The sequence below is a fragment of the Lingula anatina genome, chromosome 5 (genome assembly GCF_051362555.1).
Source record: "Lingula anatina isolate TDL-2025a chromosome 5, LinAna3.0, whole genome shotgun sequence".
NCBI lineage: Eukaryota > Metazoa > Brachiopoda > Lingulata > Lingulida > Lingulidae > Lingula > Lingula anatina.
The window spans coordinates 22,699,472-22,717,193 of record NC_141771.1 but is presented as its reverse complement, the minus strand read 5'-3'; the positions used below and the strand labels follow the sequence as shown (position 1 = coordinate 22,717,193).

At 35.4% G+C, this 17,722-nt stretch overlaps 2 protein-coding genes across 2 annotated transcripts in view; one reads left to right on the top strand and one right to left on the bottom strand.

Moving 5' to 3' along the window:
* LOC147761906 (uncharacterized) overlaps window positions 1-5,583 on the bottom strand; it is a 47,274-nt gene extending 41,691 nt beyond the window's left edge. The window contains exon 1 of the mRNA XM_087014085.1: window positions 5,480-5,583. The gene's annotated coding sequence lies outside the window, so the exon portion shown is untranslated. The remainder of the gene's footprint in view (window positions 1-5,479) is intronic.
* Window positions 1-17,722, top strand: part of LOC106153787 (uncharacterized) — a 211,452-nt gene that overhangs the window by 82,182 nt on the left and 111,548 nt on the right. The window lies entirely within an intron of this gene.

Genomic DNA, 17,722 nt, shown 5'->3' with positions numbered 1-17,722 from the left:
TTTTATGTTACCATGCCTTCCAAGACCCCTCCCGGGTGGAGTACCGTAAGCGGTCCAGGATGTCGGTTGTCTCCAATGCGCGCTCATTATCCAGCAAACGACGATTGGCTCCTGCATCCACTGCTCCTGGTGGAAAGAAGCCGAGTCACACCGGCACAGTAATGCCGTGCGCTTCTCCTTCTCCCGACTCCTCCCTGCAAGAGACTAACGTTCAGCAGCAGATACCCTGTACCCAGTATCAGCAGACTCTCGACACTGTAAACACACGGGTCCAGCCGATGAAATTGGAAGTGATCCACATGCCCTCGTAAAAATCGCTGATTTCCCTTTACCTTTGGACTGAAGTTTTTGTTTTTGTTTTTGTTTTCAGCGATTTTCTAACAAAAAATTTATATGATTCTGTAAACTTACTTACGTACGGCTTATCTATTAGAACATTAAGAAGCTCCTTATGCTAATGATTGGCGTCTTTATGATGACGCCTTTTGCAACTTACGACCAACACTACTGGTCCCGTGGGATAAGTTATCCCCGTGTTACCGTTAAAAGTGGCAACCATGAATACCCCCCCTTTTCTACGTCCCTTTCGTCTAGGCATCTTTTTTTTTTTTTTTTTTTTTTTTTTTGCTTTTTATAAAAGGGAATAATGCACCTTTAGTCTATGTTAATTTAGCACTGTTGCCAGTACTGGGATCCCATCCTAAAATCGATTGTCCCACATCCCACGCCCAGTTACAGACCCCGCCTACAACATTGTCTAACAACTCCAATTACCCATTCCCTGTTACAATTGGTACTTAAGGTTAGGATCCTCATCAGGTGATTTTCTCATCAATATATTTCCAAGGGTTCCTGCCTTCATTGCACCACCACTCCTAGCATTCACGCATTTCATAATCATTTATCAGCCCGTACTCATCCTTAAGCGATTTTGGATTATATTAATCAGGTTTATCCTCTGGGCGGATTGCTGGCCCAATTTTATCTCCCTCTTCCATATTTTAAATGTTCACCATTACACATTATTACTAAATCTGAACCTTATAAATTCCGTGATATTCGCGACCTTTCTTATCCCCACCTGGACTCGGTTAATTCTAATATACCCACAGTATTTTCTGTACAACTCAATATATTATACGATTATCGCCCATGTCCAACATTTCGGCCCTGGTGCTCTTTTAGCTAGGTCTGACATTCTAGATGTTTTCCGCATTTCAGCTCTTAGCCTTTTGGTTTATCATCTTCTTTGTTTTTCTTGGAATGAATTATTTAATTTGAAACATGTCTGCCTATGGGTGCAAGTCGTTCGTGCCAAATCACTGAGTACAGCTCTAAAATGGATGTTTAAAAAAAAAAAAAAATTCATGCCTCGGCCATATCCTATATACTGGAAGATTTCTCTTTCATTGGACCCCCATTTCCAAAAACTGTCAAGTTAATTTACAAAATTTTCTTGCATTATGCAAACGGAGTAAGGTTCCCATTGATGGCTAAAAAAAAAAGAAAAAAAAAAAAAAAAAAAAAAACTTAATTCCGACCACTTGTTCAACTAATTGCGGCGTTGAAATAGATTCGCTAGTAGGTCGTGTGCCACAGGACAAATTGGAAAAGTGTTATGTTTTAGTTTCCTAGCTTTCTCAAAGGCGAATAGGTACAATTGAAAGAGTTACATCTCTTATGGTTTTTAAACTTTGCATGCTTAGGCGTAGTGCCGGGCAGGGCTTTCTTACGCCCTTACGCCGCTAAATTCATTTAACTGTTGGTGTTAGGCGCCCCCGTCATTATATTCGACTCAATAGTGAAGCAAGAGCGGACCTAGGCATGTGGCTTCATTTTTCACATCACTTAATGGAATATCGGTCCTGCTGCCTTCATCATGACAATCGTCAGATACCTTACACTTGTTTACAAATGCCTCGGGGTCAATAGGTTATGCGGCGGTCTTTGGCTGTCAGTGATTCTTTATGAATGGGTTGCGGTTGTTGCACTTTGGCATATCACAGTTAAAGAACCGTTTCCTATAGTTCTTGCTTTGAATTTTTCGTTATCTCAGCTGTTTGAGTCCGACAGGTACATCTCGCCCTCTCCTTTGCCAAGTGCAAGCCTTCTTCTATTATCGACGAACTTTTACGCATATGTTAGGTCCTTTATTTCAGTTTATTGATGGAACACCGGTCACTTATTCTTATGTTTCTTAGTAATTATCCAAAGCCCTTGCTTTTTCAGGATAGTTATATAGCGGTATTGTTTTTATAATTATGTGTGTTTCATGTTTCAAAAAAAAAAAAAAAAAAAAAAAATTACAGGGTGGGATCACCATTTTACTGCCTTATTTGGCTCCCTTAATTTTATTCATGGTTGCCAGTTTCTCTTCCTATCCTTCATTCAGCTGTAGCTAGTTCTTCATGGGATATACACGGTATATATATATATATATATATATATATATATATATATATATATATATATATATATATATATTTTAGTAGCACATAGGATTCAGATATAATGTCAGATGTTGTTTATCATTCCCTTTTTTTTCACAAGCACTCCTCGGTTGGCGGGGATGTGAGCTTCTCTCACATCATATGGCCTTTTATTTTCATTTGCGCCACCTTTTGCTCCTATAGCTGTTGTGATTTCTCATATTTTTCATAATTAATCCTGGTTACATTTCATTAACATACTTTATTATTTTTATATTTAGCACTTATATAGTTTGGGGGATGTTTATTATCTCCCCAGTTTTGTAACTTTGTATCTTATTAGTTTTCGTCATTAATAAATGACAATTTCAGTCATATGGACTTATCCTACTTAATTTGGAGCAAAAACAGAGATTCGTTGTGCTTGTGAACATTTGGCTACATAAAACTACAATTAAGAGAATTAATTGTATTTATGTAGCAAATGGTTTGTTTTAGTGGTGCTATTAACTTTTTGGTAATACATCAACGTTTTGTTTGGGTCTTGTGTCTGCACATTTTGACCTTAAGTAGTTGACCAAGTCAAGGTGTTAACAGATGTCCAGGGTTAAGGAATGTCTTAGCTGCTGTGTATCAAGGCACTCACAAGTATATTCTATGAAAGATGTTTTGGAGATTAATTCCATCGAGCTGCATTCAGTGAGAAGTCATTCAGCTTTGTAGCTGCGGATATATTTACCCGCAGTTTTAGCAGCTACACTGTATTATTACTAACGTTTCTTTATTGTTATTTGTACACCCTTCACCCTCCCCTACCACCTGCCTTCATCCTTGTGGTGTTTTTAACACTTAGACTTATTTACTTTCAAGCGGCACCTGTGTGACATAATTAAGGGGGGCACCTATTTGGACAGTGCCACTTTGCCTCTGGAAGGCCTGCTAATCAGAGGCATATGAGTTCAGTTATTCAGGAGACAGTTAATGCTCTCCCTCACTTTTCTCGTAAAATTCACAACATTAAGAAGTGCATTATTCAGGAGTAAAAATTTTGAGGTGATGTTTGGTAAACTTATTCAAACCCCCCCCCCCCCATATTTTTTTTTTTTTCTCTTTTCATGACTAATGAAGCAGATTTGAGCATTGGCTCATGTAACATGGTTGTATTTATGCTTGTTAGCTATAACTCATTTGGCACATTAATTAGTCATTTCAGATTATCTGGTTGTCATTTGTTTATTGATATATATCATACATGTGAGATTATTACTTTAAAACTATAGTTAGGTAAATGTACTATGCAGGGCATATGAGGCAGTACGTAGGCCAAGAGAGACAACTCTATGATTGGGCTGTCAGAGCAATGAGGAAACCTACGTCCCCGTCCTAAAAAGGTAGGGGTTGCGTAGCTCGCTCTCAGCCTAGGCCGGCTTTAGAATGTGCCTTTTGCCTTTTCTTTTCATTTGCGCCAACCATTTGCGCCAACTTTTTGCTCCTATAGCTGTTGTGATTTCTCATATTTTTCATAAGCCTTTTATTTTCATTTGCGCCAACTTTTTCCTCCTATAGCTGTTGTGATTTCTCATATTTTTCATAATTAATCCTGGTAACATTTCATTAACATACTTTATTATTTTTATATTTAGCACTTATATAGCTTTTATTTTCATTTGCGCCAACTTTTTGCTCCTATAGCTGTTGTGATTTCTCATATTTTTCATAATTAATCCTGGTTACATTTCATTAACATACTTTATTATTTTTATATTTAGCACTTATATAGTTTGGGGGATGTTTATTATCTCCCCAGTTTTGTAACTTTGTATCTTATTAGTTTTCGTCATTAATAAATTTTATTATAGCTGTTGTGATTTCTCATATTTTTCATAATTAATCCTGGTTACATTTCATTAACATACTTTATTATTTTTATATTTAGCACTTATATAGTTTGGGGGATGTTTATTATCTCCCCAGTTTTGTAACTTTGTATCTTATTAGTTTTCGTCATTAGTAAATGACAATTTCAGTCATATGGACTTATCCTACTTAATTTGGAGCAAAAACAGAGCTTCGTTGTGCTTGTGAACATTTGGCTACATAAAGTTTATTAAATGCCAACAATACAAATTTATAGTACGTTTTAAATTTTTACGGAGGGTAATCGAGCTTATTTAACCTTTATAGTTTTTCAATCCATATCTTTCTCATGTTCAAAATCATATTCAAATTGCATGTTATAAGAAACATATTTTTAATTTTCACTTCTCAACGCGGACTGTCAGTTTTAAAACGTAGGGACCTAGGACTTTCCGTATTGAAATAGAGTGTATAGTGGGACTCTATATTTCAGAGTCCGGGACCCGTTATTTCGATACAGTGAGTCCGTCGGACTCTCAGTTTTAAAACACCGGGTCCGCCGGACACTATAATGGTAAGACTATGTGTTGCTTGTTTAATGGTTGTTCAGTTGTTCTTACCTCCATTAAACTTTTTAAGTAAGCGTCACAACAGCTTAAAAATACTCTTAATTGGCCCACCTGTGTATTTTTAAAACTCACATTAACACTAGCTTATTTTCCGTGGTGTACGTGGCATTCTAATAGCTTATCATTATGTGCAGGGGATAAATAAATTATTCTAGAAATGTGTGCATTCTATATAACACAGAGTGATTACATACAAAAGTGGAAGTGTCAATTTTTTCACGTAAACTCAATAATGGATAAAATTTGAAGATCTTGAAAGTGGAGTCTAAATAACGCATATAAACTATTTCTAATTTATTATGTATGTGACATAATCCGCGTGCCACAAGACGAACCTATTTATTTACAATTTTTTATTTGTTTGGACGACGGGTTAATATGGAAAGATGTCGACAAACGCGGGATTTGTCCCTGGACAGAAAGAACTCACCATCCTCCCGCTCCAAAGGGCTCCAAAGGGCAAAAATTGACCACAATAAAAAAAAAACTCGCACTGTACTCAGTAAATGCACTACATGCACATCATTAACATGTACATTTCTATCTTAAACACGTGGTACTTACCTCTGATGCTGACATAAAATCTTAATATTAGGTCGAATTCAATAACTTGAAGTCAATTAAGACAAAATGGTGACTCGCCTGTTTGTCTTTATTTAGGATATCGAACGAACGACTGTACCCTTATAATAAAGCAGTTGTTATAAATGGAAATCCTGTTCCAATATTCAGTAACTATTTATTTAATAGTGTTTTGTTTGTGTAGTCAAGTTGTTTTGTAAAAAAGTGAAAGCTTTTTTAGACTCCAATTTTCATTCAAATGTTTGTGCAGCTTCCATACTTATACTTTCTTTTGACTTTTTGCAAAAAAAATTAATATAAAGGGCAACTTTGACAGTTATAAAAATGGAGAATGATATATTTTAGAGAAAAATGTTTACTTAAATTGACTGAGAAGCTACAAAAGCTTGAAGACCAAGGGGAGCAAATGGTAGTATATACTCGCAGAGCGTACTAGTAAGCAGGGTGGTGTGAGAGACAAGAGTATATTTTGATGCCTCAATTAATATATTTGAACCTCAACATAGTTGTGAAAACACTACATGTCTCTATAGACTGGCAGAGTAGGTATTTTAGAAGCAAATGAAAGTTTTAATACATATTCTCATATATAGCCCCAGAATATTAGACTATGCGAGCACATGAGTAAATAAGTAGCATATGTAGTAAAATTAAGATACATTATCCGAAGCTGAAAATGGCCTAAAGTAGCAATTTATAGGTGCCCATATTCTACAAAGCTTTTTGTGTCCCCTTATGCAGAAAGAAAGACAAATTACCTCTAATAAAGGCAGCTGATGTCGATGATTCCTGTGCATATGGGTTTGTCTTTTTTTGCTATTCATTATTATTATTATTATTATTTTTATTTATTTATTTTTATTTTTTTATTTTTTTGCGTTACGAAAGAGGAGGAGAAACGTTTTAAAAATCTTGTGTCAAATAAACTAAAAGAGTGATCCAATGGAGACTATTTGTAGAGAAATAATAGTTGTTGTTGTTTCTATGAATTCATATTGCGTGACATTTTCAAAGCTAATTTACTTAAATTGTATTTTGTTTTTGATAGCCTCCAATTTACAGTGTTTGCTTTATAGAGTGGGCAGTTATTCTATTCATATTTTTGGCCTTACAAAACACAAAGACTAAAAGCCGCCTGCCGGTGCGCAAAAAATATAAGCTGATCTCTCTGTTGAGTTTGGCCTAGTTTCGCCATGAATTATTTGCGCATTTCTCAAGCGGCTCTCCCAAAATGATATCATCTTTGTTATTTTATCCATTCACTTTATTAAAAAAAATAGAACAGTCTATGTACAACTCAATTAAATAAACGTCATCATATGCATTAAACTGCAAAATTATATTTTAAAGTAATAAATCATGATTCAAGTAAATTAATACATTAGAATTTTATTCAAGGTACTGCGTAAAATACCTAGAATTGTTATTGAAAATATACGATACATAAAATAAAAACCATTTTACTTGCCAGTTTAGTATTATGACAGATTTGCCACGAAAAATCATCCATATATTCCATTTTGTAGTATTTTTGTCCTCTGTTTAAATTCATGTTCTTTTTCTCATAAATGATGTTTTCTTTTGAAAATGTAAAGTAAAGATACCATCGAAGACAAACATCACTCATTATCTCTAACTTCCATAAAGCTTTTTTTAGTAAGTGTAAAAAGTAAACACCAATATATATATATTTTTTTTTACATGGCCCAACTGTGCATTTTGCAAATTCAAATTACTTTCGCTTTAGGTTTATTTTCGTGTGGTGTGGAAAAATTAACAACAAAAAGCAATGTACAGAAAAGCACTCAAATATGCATAATGCGCACATATGTATATGTAAATTATTTTTCTAGTTTAGGTAAACAGTGCTATTTGTACATTCTAAAACAGATCCGCAATATCCAACATATTATTTCTGTTAGATGTACAGGCCTAATTCGTATCTTTGTTAGTCCCTGAATTTTTTCTAAAAAAGTTTTTTGTCTTCTTTTTATTTATTTATTTTTTTATTGTAATAATTGCTTAAGAGATTATAACAGAGTATAGCCATCTATGGAGGTCTCGTGGTCCGATGACAAGCTCACATATCAGAATAATAACATAACTGCGTTTTTTTATTTATTATTATTTTTTTTATTATTATTATTATTTATATTATACTTCTATGAGTTGTTTACTATGTGTTATTGTTATTGTATCAAAAGTGACAAATGGCCTATTTTCTGCATCTTTTTAAGGTGTGACTTATGGGCCTGAATACCTTTACTAGTCACATTTCCCTAACGTATAAGGTCAGAGCTATAGTCAATTAAGATACAAGCGGCCATTAAGTGAGATAACATAAAACACATTTGTTGATACTGTAAACTCTCATAGTTTAAGTTCTCTGCCAGATAAGTGTCCATAGTAAGGAAGCAGTGATAATTATGTAGGTAAATATTGTTTAATATTGCAAAAAGGTTTTCAAAAAAATTATTTCGTGTAATGCCAACATTAATGCTATAGATGAATAATAGTGCCTTATATATCCTCAAACTTAATGGGATTATTCATATCATGTTAATACAGAAAGTTGAAATATTGAATAGCAGCTTTATTAGAATTATTTTTGTTGTTGATTTTTTTTTTTTTTCAAACACTGGCATTTTCAAGATGGGACATTTAACTCCAATCCATTTGAACCTCTACACATTTTCTGCATTTCCACATAAGCGTTTGTATTGGTATTTATGTCTTTAAACATATGTAATATTATTTTATGCACTGTCATCATTTTTCAAATATTGTGATTTTCATTATGTGAATTTGAACTCTCGTGGTCCTGAAACTGTAATCTTATTGCAGGGGTGGATTGAGACCGTCTTCTGTCCCTTCTGGAAGACGGTCTGATTTTAATGTTTACGTAGACAGGTATCTATTTTTTCTGTTGGAAGACCATAACAAATGGAGGATGGATCAACAAAGGTAATTTGGAATAGTGTCAGAAAATATATCTCCTCTTCGCTCCTGTTATTGACCATGTTATTTATTGTTCATGATCAAAATCCAGTGTTGATTGACGGCATTATTTATAATTGCATCAAAGTTGACAAGATGACACATTTTCTGCATTTTTATTTTCTACTTTTTTTGTCTGTACATTTGACAGGTTTGCTGCCTTGTTTATTTAAGCACCTAATATTATAGGTTTTCTTCTATATGTTCGGAGCAAACCTGCTAAATTATACTATCTTTCTATCACATTTTTCATTGTAACGGGTTTATTGGAAAGTTAGTAGACCTCATGTGTCGATCTCGCTTATTGTTATTGTAGCAGCGGGACAAAGAGCACGTAAACCCAGGCATGATTTTCAGCACCGCTGTAAGTGTTTCAAAATAACAAGGACTCACTTTCCCACAATGCAATTTCCATTTCCGGAAAGAATGAAAAAGGTCCATACTCCATACACTTCCCCATTTTCTCTTTTTTAACCAAGAAATAAAGTAAATTCTTATCATAAAGTTTCCCTGTCCCGGGCATCCTCATCTTCAGATGACTGTTGAGCAGAGCTCATTTTTAATATGTCCAATCTCCTCACTATTTTAACAACAAACTACATATTTACATAGATGATCAACTGTTTGTTTTATTAAACACATCTTCAGTTACACTTCTGCATTTTTTTTAGACTTTTTAAAGTCTAAAAAAAATGCATCTAAAATATTGCATTGTGGGAACTGAATATTAAAATATTAATAAATTATATAATAAATTAATATTATATCCCCCTGATAAAGACCGGTGATGCCGACCTCATTTGTTGTTGTTTTTTTTTTTTTTTTTTTCAAGTTGAATGCTTTACTTACATTCCTCCCTTTGTGATATGACAAGTCACACCACCGATGAACCACCGATAACCTTCCTAGCAGTATTTAACTGGTATCTGGGCTCCACTAGAATACGTACAAAATCACACTCTAGTTTTTAATATTAATATATTTTGTAACAGACTAGTACACCCTGTGGTCAGCAAGTACCATATAACCATGGTTAAGGGAATTGATTGCAGTCATCTTTTTCAACACTGGTTGTGTTAACAAAATGATGTAAATATAACAAAGAGAAAGTAAAAAAATACCCGAGAGAGAGACTGAAGGAGAGCAAAACCCCAAAAAAAAATTAGATGAGGAATCTCTCCTAGTGTAGTATATCGATGAGTGGAGATAGACCTTTTCTCAATTTTTGCTTCAAGACACACACATATATATATATATATATATATATATATATATATATATATATATATATATATATATATATATATATATATATATATATATTTAATTATCAATTCTATAACCATTTTTCTTTTTACAATTCCACCAAATCAATCAATCAAAATATTTGGGAAGATACTGCCACACGTTCACATGCATTTCGCTAGTGAGTTTGCTTCCCCTGCAAGCTGTGACCGATCTCGTTTTCAAGTAAATTGAATTCTCCTCCAAGCCTACTGTGAGCAAATAGAGAGAATAATTAAACGTATGATTAAAAAATTCGATGTATCTATTATATTTTCAAAGGTAGATTATTTTGGCCCGAGATGAGACGGCCTATTGTTTTGTCTCTCGTTTTTTAAGTTAACGTTACGGACTGCAGATCTGGTACATTCAAAGGGATCTTGTCCTCACAGCCTAGACAGTGTGCTCGATGTCGGATAATTTTCTTTTTAATATTGATACAGCTAAACAACTGCAAATGCCATTATACTTCTTCCAATAAAGCCTACATTTAAAGGAAAATATATACTAGGGCAAGTCGATGATTGGAAACAGAATGGAGTGGTGTATTTTCTTAATCTTCTTGTTAACGGACTTGTTTTAACAAGAAAATTAATTTGGTTATGTTTTATTAGCAAAAATCATTGGTTTTTCGACAAGCCTTTTTTTTTAAATTGTTTAACAGCTCTGCCAGAAAGAAAACAAAGAGCATCCTTAGCGTCTGTATTTTAAACAAGAAAACACCAGAGGAATGATCGTGTGTGCAAATATGTAGAAATAAGGTGATAATATAAACACCTGAGGAGCGATGTCAGTGTTTAAAATAATTTCTTTCCGAAGAATTAAGATATATTGTCATCGATTATTTTATGTAAATGCTAATAGTGTGGGTTCAACAAGTATTGTGGACTAAAATTTTACCATGCGGGGAGCACTGTTAGTTATAAAATGGAAGTTGACAGTGGACAGAGGGGACAATAGTTGGGGGGGGGGAAGTGCTTGTTATAACCCGCTTGAACAGTTTTGTTGTATGATTTTTTTATGTACCGGAGTCGGGGTTTGTACTGTGTGAAATAAGTCTTATAAAATCCACTTTATCAATACTCCGGGACTCAAGGCTTGGTCCATAAGTACATGTGTCTTGACACCACCCTAACTGTAAGCATAATATTTATAAATTAAACACCACTTCTTAGGCTTCTTGCCTGAATAAGATGCATCTAGTTCACTATGTGAAGAGAGTTCCAGGTGAAAAACTGTTCTTTAAAGGTGATGAATTCGGTCCGAGCATTATCTCCTGGTAGCTTCCCCAAGGAGAGACGATCTACCTTTTTTTAGTATTATATTCTTGCTTATTAGCTATTATTATGTAGCCGCAACAAACGATGGTGATATTTTGACACCTAATTACAGTGGATCAACGTACTCTCGCTGGACGACATATACCGGTGTCATGGGGTTCACTCGCCTAAAGTATTGTGTTATTCCGTTAGAATTTTGAAGGGGTTGATAAGGCTGCCCATTTATCCACCCCCTTCTATTCACAAAATAGGGATTAAAACATTTCAAACGTTATTAAACCAGAAAACAACGGAAACTTTATTACGACTTCCACTGTAACATACTGCACTTAAAAAAATCTCCACGTACATTGAATAATACTCAATACATGAAAAACCTTTGTCCCGATATTCAGTAACTGTTTGTTTATAGTGTTCGCTGTTGCCCAGAGCTCATTTTGGTTTAAAACTTTTTGTTAGACTGCAATAAAGAGTGTTTGCTTAGTAGTGTGCACAGTGCTGGTAGTCATATTTGTCGGCCTTTCTAAACACAGACTCCAGGTTGCTGAAAGCCGTCTGGTGGTGCATAAAAAAATATAAGCTAATCTTGCTACTGAATAAGTTGTTTTCAAGCTGCTCTCCGAAATTAATATCATCACAGTTATTATGTTCAGTCATTTTATTTTAAAAAATATTATAACAGTCTTTATATAGCTCCATTTAATAAACTTCATTTTATGCAGTTAAAGTGAAATATAATGGTTCATAGTAATCAATCACGTTTCATAGTAAATTGACTTTAACTAAACAAATGCATAAGACTTTTATTTAGCGCACTGCGTAAGATGCCTAGAATTCTCATTGAACATATGCGATACATAGTATTGTCTATATATAGATACCAAGAAAATGACATAGGCCCACTTCACAAGGTAGTGAACTTCTGTGTAACTCCAGTGATGCATATAGTTTGTGAAATACTTACATAACTATAACTAAGATACAATTTCAATATTAAAATCGGAACAGATTTTCAAAAAAAGTTCTAAATGTGTGCTAGTCAGCTTTTATAATAATAATAATAATAATAATAATTTATTAATATTGCTTATTTGCTTGAATTAAACTGAGTTAAAAGACTGCTACTAGGAATTTAAAATTACTGCACTTAGAATAACAGAATTTAAAAGTACATATGAAATATTAGAGCATCGGAATCTATCGGTCTTAAATTTTGGCACTTTGTATCTATTGTTTGATCTTAAAATACGACTGGATTGCTCAATTAAAATGTGATTTAATTTGTCAGAGGGTTCAGGTATTTTGTAAAAGAAAGTTTTACACAGATCTTCCCTTCGTTTATCTAAATTACACATATTTGCCAGGGTCAGGGCTTCATCATAGTGTAGGTCAAGGAAAATAATCTTCAAAACACGACTTTGGACAGTCTCTAAGAGTTTGCATTGCTTAAAGTTAGTCCTGGATGCCAAACAGGGCAGGCATATTCTAGAATTGAGCACAAAATACAAATGTAGGCTACTTTGGTAAACTAGGGCTGAGCTCAGCTCGCTTCAGTTGACGGAGGAAATATAGTTTTGCGCATGCCTTTTTATATATATTGTAATGATCTGGGTTTCGCTTCATTTTTATGATGAACGATGATCAGAGCACTTTGTCTCGCAAGTTATTTTGTCCTGTCGAACGTCGAAGTCGGTATCGACGACTAATCATTGTTTATCTTATTTGTTACCTTCCAAAGCTCGCCTGTATGCTACCATACCTTCTCTGTGGTCGCAATAAAAGTGGTTGGGAATTCGAAGTACTTGCGCCTTATGTTAAAGCTTTTATTTTAGTTTTCTAGCGATTTCAGCACATTAACGTCACATGCATGGGCGCAGCCATTTCTTTTCTTGGTTGCCACTCGTGTCAAAGGTCATGAGGTGACGTAATCGTTAACGAGGTCATGCGGTGACGTAATCCCTAACGACCGAAAAAGTATAAATAGAGCGACGCATCAGCTGTCGGAGAGTCTGAATCTTCTTGTCGATCGCGGCAGTTTCAAAAACTCCGCAATACTCCGGTGTCTTGGGGGGAGGGGGAATTTATTTTCGTTCGTCTTTCGGGTCTAAATTTCGTGTTCTTTTATGCTGAGAAAAGACCGAGAAAAGTTGATTTTATATTAACTATTAAATTCTGAATCTTATAGGCCTACTCAGCGCGCCTGACAGACCGTTCACAGATGGGTCTTTCTCAAAATAGTCACATTATAATTTCTTTTCAGGTCAGTCACTTCCATATGGTCACATTATAATTTCTCATCAGGTCAGTCACTCCCATATGGTCATGTTATAATTTTCTCATTAGGTCAGTCACTCCCATATGGTCATATTATAATTTCTAATCAGGTCAGTCTCTCCCATATGGTCACATTAGGCCCTATAATTTTCTCATCAGGTCAGTCACCATTGCGGTAAGGTCTTACTGGGCGGGTTCTTCCAGTCGTTCTCGTCTGGAACCATTACTTCCGACAAACAGTCGGTACTCTTTAAAAAAAAAGGAAAAAAAAAAAAAAAAAAAACATCAGACCCCAGGTCTGGAACCGCTCATCCGACTGGCCAAGTCGGGCACATCACATGACCTTGTCCTCTTCCGACCATCTTAGCCGGGCACAACATAGGACCTTGTCCTCTTCCGACCATCTCGGCCGGGCATAACATAGGACCTTGTCCTCTTCCGACCATCTCGGCCGGGCACAACATCGGACCTCGTCCTCTTCCGACCATCTCGGCCGGGCACAACACGGGACCAGTGTCCCTCTTCTACATGGCATCACCTTTTAGCAACCCACGCCTTTAATTATCGGCGCCAGCTTTCAGTCAGCATCTTCTCGGTTTCTTGTCTAGTTGGCATCTCTCTTGGGGCTCGAGGCACGCTAGGTTATGCAACGTGAACCTTACGATACCCCGAGCCACTACGTTGGACAGGGTGCAGCATGTCCTAGCAGACTCTACCACAGACGGCACTCTTCATCGGGAATGTGTCGCTCGAATTGTGGCTCCATCGAGGACGTCACTTGCCTTCTAGCATACTGGACCGCAGCAACGTTCATGTTGTCTCCACCATTGGCAGCTTCAACAGCTGTATCGACTTTCGGATGATTGGCTACTTTAAGCTCAAGTGCTTGCATTACATTAATTATAACAAAACTTCACACGAAATTAAACTCTACAAATTATACACTACAGGAAATCCTTTATGATCCCACTCTTTTATCGAAAAGAATTCTCCCTGAGGAAAACCCTTGAAAATGTTATTAGGAACTTTGTAAAAACTATAGTTCCTGTCATAGCAAGTTTAGAAATTTCGAATAAGCCAAAAGGTCATGCACCGTGATGCATGAGTATTAAGATAATTTGGTAAGAATTTATTTTTATTATTAATCATAATTTAGGCTTGGTATGGCAAATGACATACCAAAGCACAATGCCGAAAGATTAACTGAAAAGTAAACACGATACACCGTACCCAGACGAGACAATTCTAAGACAAGGCGAACATGGTATAAGATTGACCAAAATAACAACATACCGTCGTGAATGACATGAGGTTCATGGCTTATATGAGGCTTATGACTGACAGCGACCAAATGAGAAAAATGCGCATGACTATGCGTGCCTGTCCTCAACAAACAAGAAAATGAAGCGACCACATGAGAAATTATAATGTGACCATATGAGAGTGACTGACAGTCAGCATGAAATGACAGTCAGCATGAAACTAAATTCTAGACGGGCAGTGTCGGCAGACGTTCCCATGAACATCCAGGCTACGAGAATTGTCATCCCCAGACCAGACGCTACCAGAGTCCAGAGGCTACTAAAGACGTTGCGTTTGAAACTTAAAGACTTTAACTTTAGCTTAACAGTTGTTGTTACTATTGAACTTTGATTGATATACGTGGTAATTGAAATGTACCTTTGTGCAATAATTGAGCTCGGTGAAACGCTACCTGAACGTTGAGGACCGAAAAATGACTTTAATCTTCGCAAAGAAAGAGCTCAGAGAAATATTACTAGAACATTGTGACTAGAACTATGATCTAAGGCTTTATTCAAAGCAGCGCTACCAAAAATAAGAGACTTAGTGGTTAACGAAGTATAACTTTAATTCACTGTAACATTATGTTTTTATTTTCGTTTTTGTTTTCAATAAAATGTTTGTACCGAAATCCACTCTTGTCATTAGCTTGGGATATACTTTCCCACGGGAGCGCAACATCCGCCCCGATCCCGAACTCGAACGGCGCCGCCACTCCGGGCTCGGTCGCGCCGGAGGGGGCGCGCGTTTCAGTATATATGATGCACATGAGTACCCCATTTTAGGTCATTGCTAATATGTTTTAAACTTGTATATTTACCCATTCCATGAAAAAGGTACCAATTCAAAAAAATACCTGTCGGAGATTTTCAAAAAAAAAATTGTTTCCGAAAAAAAGTTTAGCCTATAACAACACAGCGGCAAAAAAGACAACAATTGCCATTGTAGCACTCCCTTAACGAGAACCCCGAGTGTCTATGTGCCGCAAAAAGCACGGTTTTCATCTGCCGCTTTAGTTTTACAGCTGATTTTCATTTATTTGTTGAGAAACTGAACCCCACGGATAAAGCTACAAAAGAATAATCACTTAACCACCATTATGCTTAAGTCCGTCACTGAATTTAAAACTTATAATAGAAATTAATCTAGTTAACCCCAATGTACCTACCCTCTGTTACTAAGATTATCAAAACATACTTTTGGCAAAACGTGGAGTGTGGATAACGAATTAACGATTTTTCTTTTTTTTAACATTAGATATGTGTCTGCTGATAAATAAACGTTCATTTCATACTAAATTGGTAGCACTTAAATCGAAAATGAAACCTGAGACCTATGAAATAAAACATGATTCAGATGTTATCTAACTTCGGTAACGAAAAAAAGCATACTTAGTTAACACGTGCATATTGTTTTAAATAATGCAACGATGTGGTAAAAATATTATCTTACTCTTATAATACCTCCTTATAATTATGAGGAAGGGAAATGTAAAAGTAAGATTCTATTGCATATGGAAAATCTAAAAATTATAAATTCACATTATTGGCAGTGTTATAGTGAGGAATAACGACAACAGTCTGGAGCTTTCGAACGTTTATTCACCGACTCTCTCTCCATACAACTGCACAAATATTTATTCTTAATTTCTCCATACTGATCACGCATTTACTTGTTTTCTTTTCCATTGTCTTTGCGTGGTTACAAGGAATTTTCCATTCTCATGTTGTGAGTCACTATGCGACATTTCCTTATTAGGTAATCCCTAAGAAACTTGTTTTCAATTAAAGATATCTAACATATTATTTGAATTACTCATGCTTGGACTTTATCCAAAAATCCGTTATCATGTGTTAAATAGATGATCAAAATTAAAATATGTTATGAAATTAACCAATCACATATACTGTTACTTACTTTGACCTTTTCCATCTTTTTCTGACACTAAAAACACGTTCTACACTTGTTAACTTTTGATTAAACCCAACTTACACTCAATAACTCCCTATTCTTTTACTCGTTTGATTCCGTTTTAATTGTTATCTGCAATTAGTGAAAAAGTAAGTAATTTGCTTTACAACATAATGTTGTCGCACCAAGCTTGTCTTTACTCACATTTATTGATGGGTATTAACCTCTGATGCTGACCTAAGCTCAGAAAATTCGGGTCGAATTCGTGGAACTTGAAGCCAATTACTACAAAATGGTGGAGGATAGTTGACCTTGCCTGGGCCTATTGGTTACCATGGAAAGAACGACTGTGCAATCGTCACTTACTTTAAATAATCAATAAAATTAATTTCCAATGTTTGTTGTTGTATTTGTGTAGTCATATTGTATAGCATTTCAGAAAACCAGTATGCCCATTCAAAGCCCAAAGCCAATTTACTTAGTCTACGGTTTAACCTTTTTAGTTAGATTCCAGCTGTTTGTAAAGCTGTTTGAGTGTTTGCGTGCGCAGTTATTGCGAGCTCCGGCCTTTCCAGGTTGCTGAAAGCTGCCGTGCCAGTGTATGAATAGTGTTAGCTTATATTGATTTGGATTAGTTGGGCCTTTGTTCAACTGGAAATATTTGCACATGTCAAGAGAAGGGTTGATGTTAATCTCAGCAGTAGGTGAATGTTGAAAAGAAGGACTATAATGATGAATTAGGTCCATAAATATATACACACATTGCAGTATTTCGGCCTGACACTAATAAAATAAACTATCGCAGCAAAAGTTTATTCTGAGTTTGAAAACGCCTTAAAGTGATATTTTTAATGATTATCTTTCCTGAAAAAGTATTTTTTCAGTTTTCAGTCCAGATTATAAAAAAAAACAATTAAGAAACTACTGTCGACATTTCCTTTCTGAAATGCGCAGGAAGACAAGAAGGTTTAAGACAGTAATCAGTAATTAAGAATTAAATGTTTCTACTTAATCCGAAATAGAAAGGGTAAAACGACAAATTCAAGAGCAGGGATGGGTAGAGGAGTTTTTTCAAAGGTTGATGAAAATATTTATGAAAATTGAATTTGGTTTGCTCATAGCCAATCCGATACATCATAATATATATTTTGATACGAAAATTCTCGAATTTTTTTCT